This window comes from Chelonus insularis, unplaced genomic scaffold (assembly GCF_013357705.1).
Source record: "Chelonus insularis isolate UGA/USDA-ARS -01 unplaced genomic scaffold, ASM1335770v1 contig_140_pilon, whole genome shotgun sequence".
NCBI lineage: Eukaryota > Metazoa > Arthropoda > Insecta > Hymenoptera > Braconidae > Chelonus > Chelonus insularis.
The window spans coordinates 9,357-30,667 of NW_023276381.1; the positions used below are offsets into that span (position 1 = coordinate 9,357).

Below are 21,311 nucleotides of genomic sequence, written 5' to 3' on the forward strand. Positions count from 1 at the left end.
TCTTTATTATCTATATTATCGTCATTAGATATTTTGTGTGAGTATATTTTGACAACGGATATTTTTTCTTGAGGATATTCTATCCTGGGAATATTTTATCCTAGAATATTTTGTCCGCGGATCAAAAAGTATAGAACCCCTCATAGGGCATAACTCTGGGAATGGCTCTACTTCTAGTGACGGCGTTACTTCGGACGTAATATTTTCGGGCCTTTAGAAAGGCACGAGAATACACGCATCCAGCCAAAGGCTTTGCAACATACCACTAAAAGTCCAACCTCAATTGATCGAAAGCACCCGTTTTCTACATGTCGTTTTTCGATTTCGCAGCCCCGGATGCGAGCTTGAAGTTCAGTCTCCCGTAGTACCAGTTTTATCCGCTTTGGTCGGCAGCCACAGTTGTTTATGGTGTGAGAGGAGCACCATTATATTGTTGACAGCTGAAAGAAATGTTTAGTGTTAGGTTTTTCCTGAAATATGTGAAAGTTTTATTATTATTAGAGATTTTTAAGTAAAGTGAAATGGATAATCAAATCCCTATTCGTTTGATCCACAAGTTACAGGCGTTCCGCGAAGATTGCAGGCCTGCAACCTATGCCTATGTGCTCTAACTACACCTTGGTGTGGATCAATGAAGTTTACGAATTATGTTTTATGGCGCTAGTAAGAACCTACTACTTCTACGGGGTGGAGGATTCTGTGTGTTGGGCATTGCTGCTCTCGTTCGCGCTACAATCCTCTTTTTTCTCACCCCCTCGCGGATTCTTCTAATTTCCTCGAACAATTTCTCTTTTGCGCTCGCCTTGACAAATTGTTCGAGTGCCTTACATATGTCCTTTATTTGGGCAAATTTTGGCGCTATTTCAGGCCACGTTAGACTGAGGTCAACGTTCGTTTCCGAACGTATGACCGATATAGCCTTGCTTCCCCTGTCCGAAGGACAGAAATTTAGTACCTCGCCTACTAGGATATAACTCTGGGAAATTATAAATCTACTCTCTTCGCAATGGTATTTCCCGGGACGCGTATACCTGCACCTTGAAACAAGCACAGGGATACACGTAAAAAGCCCGAGGCCTTACGACATACTACTACGAGTTCGATCTCAATTGGCATATGACCGATGTGAGATCATCACGTTTGTCTCAATATGCGGGGAAGTGCAGCAGGAAGTGGTCCACTGTGTCGTCATCTCTCCCATTTGCCATTAGGGCAGGTTGGGTCCATCTCGGTGGCATATTGTGCACGATGTGCACTAAATATCCCATGTCCCGTGAATGCTGGTGTCATTAGGTTGTTTAGGCGTATCCAATTATTATCAAGTCTATCTGCTATGTTTCGGATCATTGGTATGTTTTGCGATCCGTTTCGGACGCATCCCATTCTGCCTGCCATATTTTGAGTATTTGTAACCTGAAGTTCATCATCGGCGTCGACGATTCTTCTAACGTATTGTCATTTAGAGGGATTCCAACATTGTTATACGTTACAAAGTGTGTATCGCGCATTGAGATCACCGATCGCTATGCGTATTGGCGGGACGCCTACCGCCACGCAAAGACCGTTCCTCGGAGTGGGTGCACAAGCGTGCGCGACAACTCCCAAGACGCCCCTCTGTGCGGCCGCAAGCGTCAGCTAATCTTCAGCGTTACATAAATCGCTCCATGCCGGGGATGCATAAGCGACCACCGGCAGGAAGCACCTCCTATATATAGTTAGACAAGTATGGTAATTGAGTCCCCAACGTATTCGCGAAAGGCGTCTTATCTTGTGAAATAGCTTTTCCGCTTGCGCCCGTCGTTTATAAATATGTGTAGAAATGTTAAGGTCTCTGCCGAACCAGACCCCCAGGTACCTGACTACCTCTAGGTACTTTATTTTGTTACCCTCTATAATGATCTTTGGTGGTTTACATTCGTGTCTGTCTTTTCTCTTTTGAGGTGTGGTTTATATTCTCGGTTGTTGGGATTGTTTTTATCCCTGTAGTTCTTCTTGAGGAAGATCAGAAGATCTATTTCAAGTTTTACGAAATAACTTCGGCGAATTTAAATTGTATGACATCACTATTCTTGAAAGAAGCTAGTGTCAACAGGGCTCAAACGAAGTATTAAACTACAACGAACGATGTACAGAATATCATCTCAATATCAAAAGAGCAATAAATAATAATCCTGATCATGATAAAAGAGATCGAGCTATTATACTAGCAAATGACGAAAACAAGCGCTAATACAATATTGTAAAATAAGACCAAATAACAACTTCGAAAAATCAATAATAAAGAAAAATGTTTATTAAAAATTGACAGCAATTAATTAAAATAAAAAAAATCCGTGCGGTTAACTCAAATCTTAGTCAAAAACTAGAGATAAACGAACTCTCTCCTCGTTGCTGTAAATAATCTAATCGTCAAGCAATCGTCGTTAACTAACAAACTGTCGTTAGTCTAATAGTCATTAGATGGCGACATACAAATATTTTACAATATATTCGTGGATTAAATCCAAGCATAAAATTATTTGTTAAAGTCGGAAAACCTGTCACAATTCGCGGAGCTCAGAATCTAGCATTAGAAACAGAAAAAGGAGGAGGAATATCGCGCACAATGTACCAAAATCCTAATAAGAAAAATTCAAATAGAAATTCAAATACACTGAATAAAAATCCTAGAAGCGTCCGAGTCGAAAAATTACGATAGGTTGTACATTGGTTACATTGCTTTTTAGAAATATAATCAATGTAAAACTAATTTTAATTAAATTTAGTTTTAATGTTTAAAATTACATTGGTTGAATATTGGTACCTCTGGTAAATTCCCTTTTCTGTAAAAAAAAAAAACTGTCTTGAAATCATTAATTAAGATTTGAAAATATTATTTTATTCATTTAAAAATTAAAAATATTCCAAACAATATCCTAGCAAATTTTTGTCTTCTAAATGTATATATTTATATTCATAGAAATAGTAATCATAACATTTTATAAAATACATATTTTTCAACTTATTGTTTAGAATCATTATTCTCAGGTAGAACATGCCGACACTTCCGAGAGAAAGTTTTGCTATTGCGAAGATGATGCATGTGAAGCCCAATTAGCTGTTGAGATTTTTTCCAAGGGGAAGTTCCGTTCTTGCAAATATGGAGATGACATTTTCACCATTTTTGGATAGGATTGCTGATAAATAATTGCAGCTGTACTGGGTTTGTTAGTTCGGATATTAGTTATAGGTCTGGGCTGTGTCAGATCCATTACTTCTTGATGATGGGAAGTAGACAAATCGAGCAGATTATATGAATCAGATAAGTTATTGTTACGGCTATCGTTGTTTGAAGATTTTGCGGGATGATGAGGAGATCGTAATGAAAAATAATGATTTTCATCATTTCCTTCAGTTGATTTCCCACTAGCTAGCCTTTTTTTTAAAAAAATTGGTGATTCCGATGCTAAGTCAGTAATGGCTTTCCTTTTATTTGATTTTGAGATTAACTGTCTAAATTTGCTATCAATTCCCGATGCTGGCAAGTTATTTTCATCAAGTTTTGAATTAGGATTCCTCTTATCTATTGCTTTTTCCAGAACCTCTCTATTTTTTATTACCAAAAACAGAATTAAAATAAATGTTTATAGTTTTTGTCAGCACACAATGACTATAAATACGATGTCATATACTTAATCATGAATTATTCTTATGTACAATCACATACACTCGAAATTAATTTAAATAATAATATATTGTAAAATAAGACCCAATAACAACTTCGGCGGATTAATAAATAAATAAAAATGATTATTAAAGATTGACAGCAATTAATTAAAAGAAAGAATCCGTGCGGTCAACACAAGTCACAGTCAAAAACTGGAGATAAACAAACTCTCCCCTCGTTGCTATAAACAATCTAATCGTCAAGCAATCGTCGTTAACTAACAAACTGTCGTTGGACTAATAGGCATTAGATAGACATACAAAAATTTTACAATATTATACAAATATGATTAAAATTAATTAATTACCGCTTATTTTTACAGCCTTTATGTCTTCACCGTGCACGCTGCAAACTGAATTTTCATGGCGGAATTTCTTCGGAACAAATGATAAGAGGAAAATTAAAAAACTGTTCGTTTTATACCATCAAATTTGAGCAAATTTTCTTTTATCTACTACCATATTTGTAGTAATTAAAATAAAAATTAACTCTCACTGAACTTCTACAAATGACGTTTGATTTAATCATAAAGACGCACAAATGAAACATGTTTAAGTCAGTTTAGTCAAGTTAGGTTAGGTGCATCACTATGCTGCAGTGTCGCCACCAGCTATATATCTGATGCGTGAATCTCGTTAAGGCTGGGCTGTAGACAGATTTCCCCCTGGAAAGTTCCTAGCAAATTTTTCTCTACAAATGACGGCGTCAAAAGCTTATTTTATTCTTCACATTGAAAAACAACGATATAATAACATTACTTATTTCATCCTAATGAAAAATGAAAATTTAGAGGTGTCATGGCGGATACCGCTGTCATTAGCCGTCAACGAGAAAATGATTTATTTCACAATAACCACTGTACACTCGGTGTCATTAATGCCTGGTCCATCAAAAACTTTGATACCACCCGAGAAATTATCGATAGAGTAGTTTTTTTTTTCAAATAGAGATTCAACATCTAAATTAATTTAGAAAGTTCATGATTCAATACTCTTTTAGATAGTCCCCACAACAATAGACTATCCCCACTTAAACATTTTTGAACCTTAATTTAAATAATAATAATTTAAATAATAATAATAATAATAATAATAATAATAATAATAATAATAACAATAATAATAATTTAAACTTACTTCTTCAGACTCTTTAAGGTTAGTACAATACATTTTTTTATTCTTTACATTATGGCGTAATAACCACATAAAATTCAAATTAAATATGGTAATATATTTCAGTAATTAAGATGAAATAGACGTTCGGGGGAAGCTAACATGGATTATACTCGGGACATTAATGATGTTTACAACATGCTCAGAGAAAAAAATATAGGAAATGAACACGAAAATCATGTGTAAGGCTACAGTTTTTATGCCAAAATTAGTAACTAAATAACAGTTGTATAGATTTTTTAGTCATAAATAGTAACTTATTTAGATTGGTTGGGGAAATATTGGAGAACGAAGAAATTGATCATTCACTACTCATGAACCACAACTACGATCAAAGATATGGAGAAAATAATAAATTTGAGTTGGATTTTAGTGCAGAAGATCATTTTACGTGATTTTGAACAACTACATCGTTTCGTGAATTCGAATAACTATGTTGAGAATTAATTAATTCTCAGTTTGAATTTGCCAGCTGACAGGAACTTCGGCCGCCATCTTGGGACTGGGTCGATAACCAATCGACCAAACAATCAATAATTCTTAATTTAGTCAATCATTTGACTAATTTTCAGTGTCCCTGTTGACTAATGAAGTTCCTGTCGCCATTCTTTCACTGTTTTCGTTCACGTGTACACGCCATTCTTATTCATTCTTAACAAATCTTACAAGTTTGAGTCAATCATCAGTACTAGTGCTATTGAAAATCATCAGAGCCATTCAAGCTTCATTCTAAAACTACAATCAAGAAATATTTCAAGATTTTTCAGTGTAATTCAAGACAGTTCATCAAGATTCATTTGCATTGCATTGATGGGCTAACGCCACGTGCACAATCACATTCTTGCTCAACTTAAGAAGCGTGCTGAGCTCGTGTGGGAGGTCAATAATACCGAACACACCAAGTTGAGTAGTTTTTTGGACATTCAATTCAGATTCAGTAATTAAAATAGACATTCAGTGATTTTGAGCGACATTCAGTCTCCCTATTTAATAACAAAAAGTTTGTCAGTATACTTAGTGTACCTGTTAGTGCTTAAAATAAAGATACTTTTTTTTTTATAAAACCTGACTTCCGTTTGCTCTGTTCCGGCACAATCATCCCTATCCTTAAACGGTTAGGTTAATTCACAAGTTGAGATTTTCTCAACAAACTACATTGTTCATCAAGTGGATTAATTAACAATAGTCTCTACAAGTTTCGAAAATTCTTCAACTTAAAAAAAATAAATTTAAAAAACATAAAGGTAAGTCCTTTCCATTACATAATAAACTTGATAAAATTAATGAGCGCTTAAACATAATAAAACCTCCCAAATTTATTCACCCTATGTCGAGAGGAGTGAATAAGTTAACGCACTGAGAAACCTATCAATTGAACAATTTTATGTTTTATTATTCAGTGGCAGTATTTGAAAATATATGAGTTCTCTATATTTCAATTATTACTTATTGCTACTTATGGGAAATGATCTACTAACAAGAAAACCTCGCGAGGTGGCCACTGTCAATTTAGCTGAGATTTCTATATAATAATATATGTCGAAAATGATGAACCACGTATTTTTTACATATTTAGAAAACTTACGGATATACATTTTTTTTTTTATTTAAAATAACAAAAAATTTATAACTCTAAAACTATTATTTATTTTTTAATAAGACCAATTTCAATCGATATAGCATAAAAAATTACGAGATACTTGTCTTTCTCAGATTTGTATAAAAATGAAGAAGATCAATTATTTATTTATCGTACGTATTACATATATGATAATCATTGTAAAAATGTTTAAGACACAATGATTTTTCACACCGTGCACAACGGATAATTGCAATATTTTTACATCCTGGAATTTCACAATGAGACTTAAAGTTATCTCCAAAAGCAAAATCGACTGGATTTTCAAATTCATCTGGTTTAATAAATGTGTAACTACTTTTAAACCATGAATAACGAAAAAGATTTATGTATTGCGGAGACGAGAGTTGATCATGAGTCAGTGATTGTAATTTAATAGTATTATTTCTCAAGTGTAAATTTAAATCATCTCCTCGTAATAGGACACTGTCTGAAAAATGTCTTACAAAGTTTTTCCCTATTTTAAACCCAAAAACATCTAATGGTTGAATTTGTCCAGTAGCCTCTTTAGGAATAATCATTATCTCAATTTCTTTATCCGGTGGTTTGGCAGACGTGACAGCTGCAGAATAATGCCGAGTCCACGAATCAATAAAAACTATTTTTTCCACCATTCAGAAAGAATACATCCTTTAACCAGATTTCGAGGTTTCTACGTGCACATTATCTGCTCTAAAAAGTGATGCTTCCATCTGTGGACCAAGTTTTCCGGTGGTTTTTTGAATACAAGAAAAAGGAGAGTGAAGAGTTTTCCATCAGCTGATATCGTAGGTTGTATAGTATAACTGTGAGTTGTTGAAGAAATCGATTGAGTTGTGCACTCTATTTTTTTTTCTGCTTCTGGAGCTAAAGTCCTCTCTGAATGTACTTCTAAGTAGAACCCAGGATAAAATAATCAATCTCTGAGAGTCTCAGAATCAGAGAGAGACTGCAGTCTCTGAGATTTAAGTCTTAAGAAAAAGACAACAGTCTCTAAGAGACTGTAGTCTCTCTCTTATAGATTGTAGTCTCGTAGTTATACCGAACTGGTCAAGAGGACACTGGTGGAGGTGCGGGACCTGCACAGAGTGACGACGAACGAGGAGGTAGTGCAATCGGCCAGAGCTGTCATGGGCGGAGACGCAAGCGTGGAGCTACTGAGCCTAAGATCGAGCTATAGTGGCACGCAATCGGCGCTGCTTCAAGTGGCTACAGCAGACGCAAACAAGCTGCTGGTGACCGGAAGGCTGAAGATTGGGTGGGTCAACTGCCGTGTGAGGATCAAGGAGGAGGTGGGGCGCTGCTACAGATGTTTCGGCACGGGACACATGGCAGCAAATTGCAAGGGCTTAGATAGGTCGAAGTGCTGCAGGAAGTGTGGTGAAACTGGGCACAAGTTCAGAGACTGCCCGAACTCGCCATATTGCACGGTATGCAAGGATGCTGGATTAGAGGAAGCGAACCGAACGCACCTGATTGGAAGTGGGGCGTGTGCGGAGGCTAGGAGGCAGCTAAGTCAGCAGCGGGCGCTATGAAGTTTCTTCAAATCAATCCGGGGAGGGGCAGGGAGGCCCAGGATCTGCTGCGAAAAACGGTGGCAGAACTCAGAATAGATGTCGTTATCATCAGCGAACAGTACACAAAACGGAATTGGTGCTCCTGGTTCGAGGACAAAACAGGATGGGCAGCTGTAGCGGTTCTCAACCCGGATATGGTCCTGGGACGGGTAATTGAGACAGAGGAGGGCTTCGTAGGTGTGGAGGTGGACGGAATAATAGTATACAGCTACTACTTCTTACCGAACATATCCAGGGCTGGCGATAGCCTATCTCCCCAATGAGATACTAAAGGGCGTAATAGAGGAGTACCCAATGGCAGTGCTGGACGTCTTCAACAATTGTCTGAAGGCGAGAACATTCCCGGGAATTTGGAAGAGGCAGAAGCTGGTGTTACTGCGAAAAGGCACTGGGAATTTGGAGAGCCCATCGTCCTACCGCCCGATATGCCTGCTGGACACGATAGGAAAGCTGTTGGAGTGCCTGATTCTGCAAAGACTGCAGGCATTCTATGAGGAAGCGGGGGACCTGTCAGACAGGCAGTATGGCTTCAGAAGAGGGAGGTCCACTATAGACGCGATCACGCGTGTGTTGAATGAAGTGGCACCTAAAGTGGAGGGCAAGAGAAGAATATTGGGAGCTAACGCCATAGTGACTCTCGATGTCAAGAACGCATTCAATACCGCCAGCTGGAAGAGGATATTGGAGGAGAAAGGAGTTCCGGATTATCTGCGAAGGGTGGTGGACAGCTACCTCTCTGACAGAGTTCTAGTTTATAATACGGAGAAGGGAGAAGAGGAGTACGTGGTTACGGCGGGAGTCCCACAAGGCTCGGTATTGGGCCCGTTCCTATGGAACGTGATGTATGATGGGCTGCTGAACATCGAGCTTCCCGGGCAGACGACACTCGTCAGCTTTGCCGATGACGTCATCTTGGTGTCGAACTGTCACTCAGCCCGTGACCTAGGATGGAGGCTCCAAAGAGGATTGGATGCGGTGGGGGAATGGATGGCAGCAAATGGACTGAGCTTGGCGTGCCACAAAACGGAGGCGATGTTCTTTACGAACCTGCAGCAGAGGGAGCCACCAATTATAACAGTGAGAGGATACCAGGTGGAGTGGGCGGATGCTGTGAAGTATTTAGGGATGATCTTCGATAGAAGGCTGAGTTTCATCACCCATGCAGCAAGAGCCGCTGACAAAGCGCGGAAGACAGCTGCTGCAATATCGCGCCTAATGCCGAATGTTGGAGGAGGACACCATCTTAAGAGGAGGATTATATATACAGCTGTCCAATCACAACTTTTGTATGGAGTGGAAGTGTGGGGCTCGCTCTTTCAGCTGAAGACGTATAAGGAGAAACTGTTAGCAGTACAGCGTCAAGTGGCGTTACGAGTTACTTCGGCATACTGCACAGTACCAGGGGCGGCAGCGCTGGTGATTGCTGGAATCCCCCCGCTTGATCTGCTAGGTGAAGAGAGAATGGAGGTGTACGCGAAACTGGAGGGAGTAAAACACCTTGACAGGAAGAAAGCGAGAGGGCCGGCAGCGAAAGATGCGCACCATGATATGATGGCGAAGTGGCAGGCAAGATGGGAAGTGGAGAGTACGGGAAGATGGACTTGGAGGCTTATACCGAGCATAGATCGATAGGCAAGCCGGCCACACGGTGAGGTAGATTATTACCTGACTCAAGTGTTAACAGGACATGGCGCCTTTAATGAATACCTCGCGAGGATGAAACTGAGAGAAGACTCGAGCTGCTTTTTTTGTGGACATGAGGTGGACAATGTCGAGCATGCAGTATTTGAGTGCCCGGAGGCGGAGAAATACAGGATGGAGTTCCTAGAGGCGACAGGAGAGGAGCAGGTTGGGGTCAAGAATTATGTTGACGTCATGCTGAGATCGCAAAGGTGTTGGGCGGCGGGAACCGCATTTGCTTATGAAGTAATGAAGCATCGGGAGGTGGAAGAACGAAGACGGAGAGAGAAAGTATCTGGAAGCGTGAGTCGTGGCACGCTGAGGAGAAGGTCGCAGAGATCTGAGCGGAGTTGATCTGAGGATAAAGGAGTGGTAGCAGTTCCTGAACCCCTAATCTCTTGTAAAAGAGGATGGGGGACGTAGGGAAATGACTGCAACATAAACGCTGGAGGCCATGGTAGCGTGGAAGGTGGGCGCCACCCTGAAGTAATGCCCGAGGGTAGTCCCGGGGTGGTAGCCTGTGTCAGCGAGGTCACTTGTAGAAGATTTGCCTTCTCTACACCCCTTTAAAGTCTCGTAGATATCAGTTTCCAAAAGAGAGACTTTAGTCTCTTGAAAAATAATTTGTGTTCTTTGGGGGCTATTAAAGAATGTTATTTTTTAATTAATTATAATTTATTAATGTATATGTTGAAAATTAATACACACAGAAATTCGACAAAATACTTATAATTTAGTAATATTAAAATCATTCTGGCTATTGTCATTTTGATAAACGTTACTACTATTTCCATTATTATTACTATTATAATTACAATAATTATTATTATTGCTATTGTAATTATTATAACCATAGCCAGAATGATGATAAAAATTAAAACTATTTTCGTGATTATAATTAAATGAATAAGGGTTATATGGAGCAGTGGGATACCAAGGGTTATTAAAGTTTTGATTCAGGGCTGTGTAATACATATTGTTTTGAGAATTATACAAATGTGAGGAGGTTCCTGGTTGCTACTGTGGTTACAAAGTCACTGATGATGATTCTGGACGATCCATGATTTAAGTTGTTTTTTTCGGAAGCAAAGAATCTTCGTTCTCAACGGTTGAGTCATAATGAAGAAGAACATGTTCGTGATCACTTGTGTCATTTGATGATTTTTGGGATGAATCCGTCCTCTTCATTTCTTTTGACGGTTTTATATTATTGCAATTTAGTTCACCTGTTTTTTTCCTTTCTATTTGATTACTTTTTTATCTGGTTCTATGTCTTGCGTGATGATAATTTTCTTTGATTTGCATTCTGACTGCAATCTCAAATTTTCTTCTTCTGCTTCACTGCATGATTCCTCTGATGAACTTATTTCATGGATTATTTTTGATGATTTCTTCGCTTTTTTGTGCGCAGGTTTTTTTTCTCATTTTTTTCGATCACTTCATTCTTGGTTCAGATCCGCTGCGAAATCATTATTTCCCACTTTTCCTCGTAGAGTAGAACACATAAGGTTGATGACTCGATGATATTCTCCGGTCGAAAAACGTAAGTTGGTTTTCGTCGAGACATACTCTGGAAACAGAAATGATTTTTTTTTTCATAATAATATTAATAATACATATTCTGAAAACTTAGAATTTTATTTGCGTACCTTTTACTGCTTTCCTGAGAGTTGGATCTATTCCTTTTGCGATTCTTACCTCCTACAGCATACAGTTGCGATAGTGGTTTCTCTCCAATATAATGTTTTCAAAGTCGTCGAGCCATTTCTTTCCAATTTTTTTCTGTCATATTGCTTATAAATTTTAGATCTGCTCCTCGGATCCATACTCCTGATTTTTGGTTAATTTAATCTGTAACCAAAATGTATGATTGCTTACTTATATGCATACAAGATATCAAGCAATGATCTCTCTAAAGAAAATGAAATTTACTTACTTTGTCAGCGCTGTATATTTTCCATGATAGAATGTTCTCTGGATCTACTAACTTTTTCTCTTTCTCGTGTACATCGCAGTGATTATTTTGGATAAAGGTTTCCTTTTCTTGATGGATCTTTAATAAATTCGTCAGTTTCTCCATGAAATTAATGATTTCTGGTGGGACTAAAATAACAGAACAATTTGTTTATGTAAATTTCAATCTTTTTTGTTATTGTTAATTTCAATAAAAATTAAAAAAAAACCAATCACATACCATTGGAAAAAAGTGAACATATTCCACACTTCGATTTCAAAATATTAGGACCATTTTGTACTTTTCCTTCTTCTATTTGCTTATCTTTCGTATTTTCAATTATTTTATGAACAAGTTTTTTGATAAAATCATCCTTTACCCCTGATTGTCTCTTTTTCATCTGTTTGTTATCTTCTGATGAACTATGGGACAATGGTCGTTTCGATGTTGAAGATTTTAGAGGTGTGATTTCACTATCAGTTGACACAATCAATTTTTCTAAATATTGTTTCGACACTAAAAGTAACATAATATTTAGTATAATTTTTATTGTATCTCTGATACATAGCCAAATTATCTATCATTTTTAAAAGAAAAGAAAAAATTGTAACAATTTAGGATTAAGTATGAGCAGAATGAGAGTATTTAGAAAAAAATAGTTTTTCAAGGAATAATAGTTTATGCAGGATACTGATTCTACAGTTATAGAAAAATTTCCAAGATTTATTATAATTCATAATGATAAAGTAGAGGTAAACTATTGTCAATAACTTGAATGGAATTATTTCTTAAATATGGATAAAATTATTCATTTTTTAAAAGAAAATGCTTCGGAAAATATTTTAAATTTTTATACTGGTGAGTAGAATTATATTATTATTTGTGATAGAAAACACTATATCAGGGTTTTATGCTTCACGGCTTAGACCCAAATAAAATTAAAAAAAAAAAAAAAATCATCAATACTAAATTCAGAAATCCACTTTTAGATTTGGTACTAGAGATTAAGTGCGGGTCTCTAGTCTCTACTCTCTAACGCTAGATCTTGGTATTAAGCGTAGATCCGGTGTATTAATTTAGGATCGAATTTTATACATTAATTTTTCCTTTCTTTATTTATATAATTAAAAAGCCAGCTATATTTTCATTTGAAAAAGGAGTGACATTAATCTATGATATCCATACATTAAAATATTTGGAAATTAGAAAATGATTATTTCTACATTTTTATGATGACTTTTCTTTAAACTCTTAAAATCAAAATTAAGCTGAGAAGATACATACTCATTAAATTCCTTTCATTGAAATAGAATATCAACTCATACAGAATTATATTACGAAAAATTTAAGTAACTTTTTCTTATCATCTTCAGCAAAAATTATAAAATAGAATGAAGTTATTGAAAAAATATTCACAAAAAATTTACTAATAAAATTAATGTCGATTAAATATATGAATTTCTAATATAATACAAGAAAAAAAAAACAAAAATTCAAAAATTATCTACTGTCATTGATAGGTCTATTATATTTATTAATGAACAATCAAATTTTATTTACTACTACGATATTTACAATCTTTTTACATCTACTGTACGTAGAGGACAAAACATTTTCGAATCTACGGAAACTAATTGTAATGTAAGTTGCTTTTATTTAATTTAGAAAAATTTCATCGACGCGATAGGCGAAAGATTCCATTGAATAAATAAACTTTGGAGACAATAACAATACATTTAAAAAGTAGATATAAAAGATATGTTAACAATACTTACGATGGTAACGCAGAATCCTGGCTCCATGGAGTAATTGATCGTACCACAGTAGTTGCACGGTTTCTCCAACTTCCGGAAATTTATTCGCATTTGATACATCTGAATCATTTTTCACTTTTAATTTGCTTGCACTCAAAACAGATGTCTTTTTGGTTTCTGTCTAAAACACAGTCACAAATTGATTCATTATCAAAATCTTCGATTTCCAGAAACACAACTATGTTTCCGAACGATTCAAACCAAACTGACATTGGAAAACATCCTTTCTTACATTTTCAGTACAGTACGGTTCATCTGTACATCTGTGTACACAAATTTTTATGACGGGAAATTTCTCGTCTTAAAACGTTGAGGCACGCAGGTAGACCGAGCGTACTAATCTTTTCATGCTTTTAGATATAAAACGCAATATAAATGTAGAATTTCTTAAATTTTGATTTTTTCATTAATAAATATAGAAAACGTGTAAATGGCAGTAGATAGTTATTAAACTTTTGTTTTTTTTTCTTTTGTAATGTATTAATAATTCGTGTATACTATTGATATGGTTTGGTGAAGCTGTAGATTATATATCAATATATGAACTGCTTCATTACTTATCTAAAAAAAAACTGAATTGTAATAAAATAATAATAGATTTAATAATTAAGTTCTCTACTATTGTCATAATTCAGCAAATGTCTTTTTGCACTGATTGTTAGTATCATGAAGAAACCGTATTGAACATAACATCTTGAAAAAACTAATATAGTGAAGTTTAAAGTTTGATTAATAAATTAATATATTCACTGGATATTTTCATTGTAAAAATTATCGCCTAAATAGTTGAATAATTGAAAATATTAATTTGTAAAGTTAAAGATATTAATTTATTCCATTCGAATATAATTATTAATGTTACTCATTCAGTTAATAAATTTTTTTATGATAAATATAAAATTTTTAATTGATACTTTAGCAATTGAAACAAAAAGCAAATGATTTAATTATGATAATCATAATAACTTAATTATTAAGTTTTTCATTATTTTACTAACATTACCCTTGTACCTATTAGGAACCAGACTGTCGTCAGACTTATGTATGTTGCTGACTTTTGGTTTCCTAACGTAAGATCAACGTCAGACGTCAAATGCTTCTGCAGAAAGGAAACAGACGTACGTAAGTCTGTCGATAATTCTGACGTCAGATCTTGGCTACTAGGGTAACTACATTTTTGTGATCATTATCGAACTGATCAATACATATTTACCTATATTAATATTTCCATAGAACTATCTAAGTAAAATCCTAACTTATTATATAACATGAATATCAAAAAAGTAAATGCGTCAAAACTGAAACATTATTTGTGAATATTGACAGTGGTTTTGTATCTTTTCATTCATAATTAAATATTTTCTAATTTCATATTTTATTCTGTAAACGATGGAACCGAAAAATCAGCAATATTTTTAAAATCCCTCCATAATTAGATATTAATTTGACAAACTAAGATCATAATTCCTCTACTTCAATTCAATGTTAGTGATCTTTAAATATAAATTATAATTATAATTACAAATATATCTTGTTACGCCGTGACTACCTCACACCATACGTGTATTTAATTTTTGCTGACTGTAATATTATTACGCCTGTGTCTCGAGACTCATGGCAACTCTCCTACTTATTTTTCTCAAGCGCAGTAACACATTAGTAGCACTACTTTTGTATTTTGATATTTTTTCATTTTTGTTATTCAGTTAGTCGACAGGAAACTATCATTGAAGTAGAAACAGAAATAAATAAAGTTTTCTCGATTCATGTGAAGAATAAGAATCAGAATATTGTCAATAAGTTTAGAATATTCAGTAATAAATAGAAGTGATTAATTAACTGTACTGTTGTTAACTATAATTTTAGTGCTAAACATTTAAGTGTAATTAATATTAAAAGTGACAATAAATTTGTGATCACTTAAAATAAATTTTTGTGTATTTAAATTGACTGAAATCCTAGAATTTATCCACGGCATAACAAAATTGGTGGCAGCGGTAGTATCTCAAATCAGTTCGAAATTTGAATGCTTGGATTGATAAAGGATAAAATGATAATAACAACACTTCTGTAAGTACAATTACTTATATATGGAAACACATATGACGGACAACGCATTTTCGGAATACAGAGAAAATAATAATAACGATTATTTTAATACGGACGATTCTAACGAGTCTACGGAAGATTTAAACGAATATCGAAAAATTCAAGTAACAGAAAACACGATGGAAGCTCGAATTACAGATCTCGTAAATTCAGTACAAGCATTACAGAATCAATTAACTACATTACATGCAATAATAGAAAATATAAATGCACCGGCTAACAATCACACGTCAAATCACGATACAGTCGATCACGCATGTACAACGCAAGACAGCGTCGCGACGGCAACTGATATAAAAAATCTTAAACAACAACTCGAATTAATTACGGAATTCGAAGGCAATAACATAGCAGTTGAAACATTTATTTTCGAAATAAAATCTATTATTGATGATTTGCCGGAGGAGCAAAGAAAAACATTTGTTCGATTGATCATTTCAAAAAAGATTATTAAGGGCGCACGGAAAGCTATCGACGGGCACGATATTCGATCGTCAGATGATCTATATCAAGTTTTACATAACAATTTTGGCGAGTGTAAATCTTACGATATCGCTATTCTTGAGAGAAGCCAATGTCAACAAGGATCAGAAAAAGTAACCCTTTACAATAAACGATTCACTGAATGTCATCTTAATATTAAAAGAGCAATAAATAATAATGTTGATTATGATAACAGAGATCGCGCCGTTATATTAGCAAATGATGAAAAACAAGGACTGATACAGTACATTCGTGGTTTAAAGCCGAGTGTCAGATTATTTGTCAAAGCTGGAAAACCTACAACTATTCGAGAAGCTCAAAATTTAGCATTAGAAACAGAAAAAGAAGAAGAAATATCGTGCGTGGTTTATAAAAATTCGAATCACGAAAACAAAAAACCTATTAACAAAAATTTGAATAGAAACCCGAAAAGCATCGATAATGAAACGCAGATAAATCTGGCGCAAACAAAAAAGCGATTTCCATGTCATGGATGTGGCAGTTTAGACCATTTTATTCGAGACTGCCCACAAAAACCTACTAATGCAAATTTTCCGTCGCGCCGACAACCAACCGTGCCCAATCCCGTCTAATACACAGAATGTCAAGGAACTCAAGAAACCCAGGAGCAACCTTTATGCTCAGAATCAACAGCCAATTCGGACAGCGATACTATTCGTTCTTGGCAGACACAAGAGCAGCCGTCAACGTCATCAAATTAAAGTGTACTGTCGGACTACCAGTCAGGAAAACCTGGGCGCAGCTAACGGGTATCAATGCTACGCCTGTGAATTGTACTCAGGAATGTAAAATTGAAATAGATAACGTTGAACACATTTTTCTCGTAGTTCCTAACGAGTTCCCCCTGGAAGAAGACGGTATTGCTGGTCGTCCATTTCTTGAGAAAGAAGATGCTATAATATTAGCGAAACGAAGAACAATAATTTTTAATAGGAAAATACCAGAATTAAAAATGTTGAAAATTGAGAATAGAGAATCAAACAATTACACAATAGAGAGAAGTAAACTTTTAGAGGAAAATACACGTCTAAATCATATTTTGGACGAGAAAGCTAAAGAAAATATATGGGAAATAATAGATTCATATCAAGATATGTACTGTTTGCCAGCAGATCCGTTACCAGGCACAGATTTAGGAGATCACCCACTTGAAACAACAGACGAAATACCGGTTTTTGTTAAACAATATCGATATCCACCTGGACAACTTGAAGAAATTTTGAGACAAGTGAAAGAAATGAAAGAAAAAGGACTAATTACAGACTCGGACTCTCCATATAACTCACCTTTGTGGATTGTCCCCGAGAAAAGTGACGCTTCAGGGAAACAGAAATGGCGAGTTGTAGTAGACTATCGAAAATTGAACGAAAAAACTCGCGCAGATGCTTATCCTATACCAAACATAGAAGAAATTTTAGACCAGCTTGGTAACGCTCGCTATTTTTCAGCTTTTGATTTAGCAAGCGGGTTTCACCAAATCCCCGATGAGAAAAGAACATCGACATAAAACGGCTTTTAGTACTCCTCAAGGCCACTACGAATTTGTCAGAATGCCATTCGGGTTGAAAAACAGTCCTTCAACCTTCCAAAGAATAATGGATAAAGCTTTAAGAGGGTTAATTGGAAAAGTATGCTTTGTTTACTTGGATGATGTCATCATATATGGATCAACCTTGGAAGAACACAATAATAAATTACGTATCTTCCTGCAGAGAATGAGAGATGTTAACCTCAAACTGCAGCCTGACAAGTGTGAATATTTAAAACCTGAACTACAGTTTTTGGGTCACGTCATTACGAAGGATGGTGTAAAACCTAATCTTGAGAAGTGTAAAAGTGTTCGAGAATTTCCTCGTCCAAAAAACATAAAAAACATCAAACAATTTTTGGGACTTTCAGGCTACTATAGAAAATTTATCAAAGATTACAGCAAAAAGGCTAAACCATTGACACAATTGCTAAAGAAGAATGCACCTTGGGTATGGGAAGTAGAACAAGAAAAAGCATTTACAATTCTTAAAGAAGAATTATGTAATAGTCCAATCCTTGCATACCCAGATTTTTCAAAGGAATTTACCTTAGCTACTGACGCATCTGGCGTTGCAATAGGTGGAATATTATCGCAAGAAAAAAATGGAAAGGAACACCCAGTGTCTTATACAAGTCGGGTACTCAATGCAGCCGAACAACGCTATTCAACTATTGAAAAAGAATTATTAGCAGTGGTATGGTGTGTAAAACACTTTCGCCCATATTTGTATGGTCGCAAGTTCAAAATAATAATCGACCATAGGCCTTTGGTTTGGTTAATGAATCTAAAAGATCCTCATTCACGATTAGCCAGATGGAGAATCATGCTAGAAGATTATGATTATGAAATTGTCTATAGGAAGGGTATTTTGAATACAAATTGCAACGCTACCGCGATCAGGGCAAGTTGCCTTAATCCCTGACCGTGTAGGTGCCAATCTACCCAACAAATTTACTTATTTAATGATTCTTACCTGTGGACGCCACTCGTTTTTTAGGCCAGAAAACGAGAAACCGGGGAAAGCTGGCTAGCTCTGGTTTCCCTGGAAACCGCGGAAAAATACTCGCGAACACAAATAATCTTTACACCAATTGTATATGTTTAATCAAGGACTTTTATTAACGTAAAATTAAATTTATTTGAATTAATTAATGCAAAGAAAATTAATATCTCGATTAACAATTTCGTTAACGCGAAAATCTATATATTTAATTGATTCACAAAATTATACAAATATCAAAAATAATCGATTCAATTTAATAATAATAATAATTGGAATTTAATTGAACTTAATCGTGAATGAAATCAATTATAATAACCTACGATACTTATTAATGTGACTAAATAATAGTAATAATCACGCGAGAACGTTCTCGAAAGCATTTATTTCTTGCAACAAAGAAATTCCTCAGCGAGGAACAAGGACAGATGGTCCTAGACGAAATTACTGGTACCGGATCGCAAAGCACATACTCTCTCTCTCTCTCTCTCTCTCTTGCACACAGGGAATATAGAAAGGAAAGAGATAGTAGATAGATGTAGATGGTTTCAGCTTACGGAAGCTCCTCGTCGTCTAAGTATCCCAGACCCCTGGTCCAACGGGGCCTACTTCCTCGGCGAGACATCCACGAACTATCTGCGACTGGTACACTGAACAATAACTGGTCCTTTGAACAGGTGGTAAAGTACACCAACCAACAATGGAATAACTTCACCTCGCAACGTCGAGGGCTTTTTCAATAAATGTAGCCTAACTGGCACTTCACTGTTGCTCTCGCAACGTCGAGAGACTTGTTTTCACAATTTTATTTCAATTATTACTCCGCAACGTCGGAGAAAAGATGATTGCAGAGAATCAGAGAAGAGAACTTGACACCACGTGCTTACTCTTTCGACAACAACTCCACAATGGCGTCTTTTTGTAAAATTTCTAGCCGGCTGACCACGTGGTGATGATAGCGCCGCCAAAAATAAACTATTTTGACCTAATTGGTAAATTAGGTCAATCAATGATCGACAGGTCGATAACGTATCGACCTGCTGAAGGGCTGGGTGACACTCGATTCACCCATCTCGTTACAAAATGCAGATGCATTATCAAGAAACCCGGTACTGGCGTACCGAAGGAAGAAGAATGTAAATTCAACTAGTAAAAAACGAAAAGAAATAGAACGAGAAGAATCAGAGAACCAAGTTAGGAAACGGAAGAAGTTGAGTGAAACTCAAAAAAAAAAGAAAGAAGAAAATGAGGAATCAGTAACTCATGATAAGAAACGAAAAAGGATAGAAGTAAACATAGAACAAAATAAAGAAAGAAAAGTAGAGGAAGAAAAGGAAGATAATACAGAAGATTTAGAAAGACCAGAATTAGCCTCACGAGCGAAGCTAGGAAAACAAATAATATTGACGAATGATCCAATACCTGAGGGTAGTGTGGATGTATCGTTCATTGAAGGAGAAAAGTCACAACCCATAGAAGTCTACTCTGAAGAGGACAACCAAGAATATCACATTATTGTGAGAGTTAATTTAGAAGGAGAAATTGAAGAATTGAAAGAAAAAATTCAAGAAATAAAACAAATAGCAGTTAATGAGGAACTTGAAGAACTCCACGTTGATCACGATGGATGTATCCAGTTAAGTGGCTTTTCGAGTAAAGCTTTGGAAAAAATTTGGATAAAAGAATTTCGAAATAAGAAAATCACAATTTATCTTCATGATAAACGTAGAATGATTCCAACAGAAGAAGAGATACCGAAAATATTAAAAGAAAACCATGACAGCCTTACTGGAGGACATGGAGGAATTAAGAAAACCTACTAGGGTCAGCTATTTTGGAGTACCACAAAACATTTTAACAGACAAAGGAACAAACTTTACAAGTGAATTAATGAAGAATTTCGAAAAATTGTTGGGAATAAAACAAATAACGACAACAAGTTTTCACCCTCAAAGCAACGGAAGCCTCGAACGAAGTCATCAGGTATTAAAAGACTTTCTGCGACACTTCTGTGATGAAAATGCTCAAAACTGGGACGAAGTAATCCATTTTGCAACACTATATTACAATACATCGAAACATGAAGGAACTAAATTTACACCCTGTGAACTAGTATTCGGTCAGAACGCAAGAGATGTATCATCAGTCAAGAAACGTCATAATATACCATATACTAAATATCTCAATGAATTAAAACGCAAGTTATCAAAGAATCTAGATGAATGCAAGAAAATGATATCCGAGAGTAAACAACGATCCAAGGACAGATATGATAGAATGAGTAATCCTCAAGAATTCAAACCGGGCGATTTAATTTGGTTACGGAAAGAAAGTGTAGCTAACAATAAAACACATGCACTCAACCTACCATGGGAAGGGCCATATCAAATATCTGACAAGACGTCTGACGTCAATTATGAGATAATAAAGAATAATAAAAAAATTATCGTTCATGCAAATAGATTAAAATACGCTAATATAAATTTGTTTCAGAATTTCCCTGATTGAATTTTCTGATGGTAACAAAGAAATTTATAGAGAAACAGGTTTTCCTGTATTACCAAATATCTACATGGAGTATTTGGGGGACGTAAGATTCTTCCACGAGACCTACAACGTAGTATCATATATCAACTTGGATGAATT

General features: G+C 35.7%; 1 protein-coding gene across 2 annotated transcripts in view; it reads right to left on the reverse strand.

Annotated features, from left to right (window-relative positions):
* Positions 1 to 377: 377 nt before the first annotated feature.
* Positions 378 to 21,311, reverse strand: part of LOC118074968 (uncharacterized) — a 31,316-nt gene continuing 10,382 nt past the window's right edge. The window contains exons 3-7 of one of the 2 annotated variants that reach the window (XR_004691251.1): positions 13,483 to 13,642; positions 11,948 to 12,223; positions 11,690 to 11,856; positions 11,403 to 11,604; positions 10,627 to 11,323 (exon numbers count right to left, since the gene is read on the reverse strand). The gene's annotated coding sequence lies outside the window, so the exon portion shown is untranslated. Of the gene's footprint in view, positions 441 to 10,626; positions 11,324 to 11,402; positions 11,605 to 11,689; positions 11,857 to 11,947; positions 12,224 to 13,482; positions 13,643 to 21,311 lie in introns of those variants that run through there. The other variant, XM_035096540.1, reaches the window with a different exon arrangement.